This window comes from Leishmania donovani, chromosome 35, assembly GCF_000227135.1.
Source record: "Leishmania donovani BPK282A1 complete genome, chromosome 35".
NCBI classification, from domain to species: Eukaryota; Euglenozoa; class Kinetoplastea; order Trypanosomatida; family Trypanosomatidae; genus Leishmania; species Leishmania donovani.
This window is the reverse complement of record NC_018262.1, coordinates 95,687-98,918: the sequence shown is the minus strand read 5'-3', so window position 1 is coordinate 98,918 and position 3,232 is coordinate 95,687.

Here is a 3,232-nt window from a genome sequence, read left to right as displayed (position 1 = left end):
GCGCGTGTGTGGAGTGCGGTGGAGGGTGCGAGGGCTCTCACGCGGGCTCAGTGCGGTGTCTATGGGTTCAGGTGTGCGGGTGTGCGTGTGTGGGGGAGGGGGAGGGGGGAAGGGGGCAGAGTGGTGAAAAGGCCTCTCTTCTGCGCTACGGTGCGGTGTATCGGGTGAAGATGAGAGAGATGTGTGAAAAACCACGATAATAACGAGGACCTCAGAGGTAGAGGAAAAAGGAAAGGGTGTGGAGATCACGAGAGAACAGTTCAAATGTCTGGCGTCGCATCTGTATACAGCTATATATATGTTTACATATATATAGCTATACACAGATGCACTTGGGCGGATGCTGCGACTTACTCTTCACCAGCTACTCAGACTCCAAAAAGCGAAGAAAAAAAAAAGCGGGGGATGGAAATCGGCACGCGAGCCTTCTCGTTTCCTTTGTTGTCGGCGCTCTATATCTCGTTTTTCTTTTTTCGCGAATCTGCAGAGAGAGGGGAAGAGAATGAGTGATGTGCTTGGGAAGGCGTTGTGTCAGTGCGTGTGCGTGTGTAAGCAACGGGCGCGGCCGTAGCAGCATGAACACCAATGGCGTACACGTTAGCGCACACGCACAGTCGCCGAAGGCAGAGATGAAAGAGAACGAAAAGAGGAGGCCAGAGGTAAGGAAAAGTGACCGCACAGAAGACACGGCGCGCGTCTGAGGGTGAGTGGCGGAAAGGAGGGGCACTGGGCATGACTAAATAACGCGCCTGCCAGCATACGCCCTCCCAGCGGGCCCTCCTCTCAGGCAATCGATGTGCAGACCTCTCCTTCTCTTGCCTTCGCTTCCTTTGTGAACCACGGCGGCACACGCACACGCGCGCGCGCTCGCTCGCCACTCGCACAAAAGAGCCCTGCCGACTCTCGGGAAGGCGCGCCGTAGAGAACGGCCGGGCTTTCGTTACCGTTGCTATTCGCACACTCGCGCGCTGCGCTGCGATGGCGCACTCTTGCATCAGAGGGGAGCGAGATGCAAACTCCGCGTGCTCTGGAAATTCTCCTCACCTCTCCTGTTCGCGTATTTCTTTCTTTTTTTTTTGGTGCTTTAATGGCTCTGCGCGCACACACACACATATTCGCACCACCTCAAGTCACCCCTCTCTCAAAGACGCAAACCCCCCGCACAAAGAAAAAGAGAGAAAAACGTAAGCCTATGGGTGTGATCCTCGACGTCGACGGTGGTGCTGCAGCAGCAGTTTAATGATGATGTTGCAGTGTGTAGCTAATTTCCCTTGTATGAGCACGTGTGTGTGTGTGTGTGTGTGTTGATGTATTGCATATTCGCAGCCATATTCCATCGGGCGAAGGTGTTTTCTTGGATTCGGTGTGGTTTGTATCTTTACAAGTAAAACCCAAAACAAGGCGAAGTGAAAAAGAAGTCGAAGGAGAACCGTTTCAAAAAGCTCTCTGGTGGTGGTGGTGGTGGTGGTGATGATTGCTCCGCTGCTGTTTTTTTTTTGCCGCTGATGATGTAGTGCATAGTCGTCGTTGCGGCCTCCCTCTTCGTTGCTTCTTTCGTTTTCTGTCGGGATTTCATCAAAACATGTTCACCGTTTGTTTTTCGCTTCGTTTCTTGTGAATGCAAAGAGGTGCATGCGCGTGCCTGTGCGTTTGACGGTAGAGAGGTGCGTGTGTGCGTGCTGCTCTTGTGAGTGCTTCAGAGACCGCGTACGAGTGTGCATCTGTCGAGGGAAAAGAATGGTGGAGAGATAGAAGCTGAATGCTTCGCCCTTGCTTGCTTTCACCCTACCTTTGCGCCTCCTTTCCGAATAAAATGAGTCGGCCGAGACACCAGCAGACAGCTTCCTTCTGCCACATCTCTTCTTGGCCTCCCCTCTTTCTCTCCCTTACGCCCGTCATGCTCGCCACCTCTCATCCCCTCGGCATTTTCTGTCGTCCGTTTGTTGGCGCAACGAAGGCCTCAAACCAACACACAGGCACACACAGGAGAGGTAAGCCGAGATTAAGCAGCGCAACACACACGAAAAGAGAGATGCACGTACACCGGCCCACACGCACGCGCGCGCACGCATAGAGGTCACGGCAGAAAACAAAACGAAAAAAAAAAACGACGAGGCGGAGAGCAAAAGACTACACCAGAATGCCACACATCCCACGGCACGCACGCGCGCAGCGCACACATACGCATTGAGAGAATAGGTCGAGCCACAGCCAGAGAGAGGAAGCGGAAGACAAGGGAGGAGGGCGAACAGAGCGGCGGGTGCAGAGGCGGACTCTGCAAACACACACACACACGTGTGTGTGTGTGTGAGTGTGTGTCTGACATATGGCGGTGGCGGAGGGAGAACAAGAAAAAAGGAGACGCATAAACATGCACACGCACACGTATAGAGTGAGCGGGGGGTAAGAGAGAAAGATGAACAGGGCGGGGGGGGGCGAAAGGTGATCACACGCAAACACGGAAGGAAAGGGATTTGAGAAAAGCGACACATACCTTCACTGTAACACCTCCGGTGGTGAATCGCTAGCGGTGCGCGCAGCCTTTCGCGACCTTCAAAAATTAAAAGGCAAAGGGATAAAATAAAAATGTGTCCACCTCCTCCATCGCGTGTGTGCGTGTCCCTTCAGCGCCCTTTCATTTTCTTTGTTCTTTTTGGTGTTGTTGGTCGCATCTTCGTTTTGCGCCTGCACAAACATACACACACAACGCATTAGTTACGCCTGCCCCTTTCTCTCTAGCGTTTGTATTGCTGTTGCTGCTGCTTCTGTGCGAGCTTGCACGTGCTCTTGTGGGGGTGCGCTCCTCCGCTGTAACCCCTCCCCCTCTTTCATATAATTCGAAGTCTGTACACATGCAAGTGTGCATGAACTCCTGGGTATTCGCGCATGAGTGCTCCAGTGCCTCCGGTAGAAACACATCTATCTGTAGTGCGCGTTCGGGACTGCTTCTGCTTCCCCGCGTTGTGCGCGCTGCTGTACAGGTGCGGTTCCCGTCATCAGGCTCCGCCAGCGGCGGCACGACAAAGAGAGAGAAGGGGTGCAGAAAGGTCAATGAAAGAGGGGACGCACACCACCAAGTCTCACGCAGCCGATACGCCACACCCACACGTTGAGCACGCACGCGACGGAGGGCGCGCCGTCAACCACAAAAGGAGAAATGAGAGAGCGCGCGCGAGAGAGATGGACAACGCCACGGAATACCTAAGAAGAGCAGGGGGGGGGCAGAAAAGGA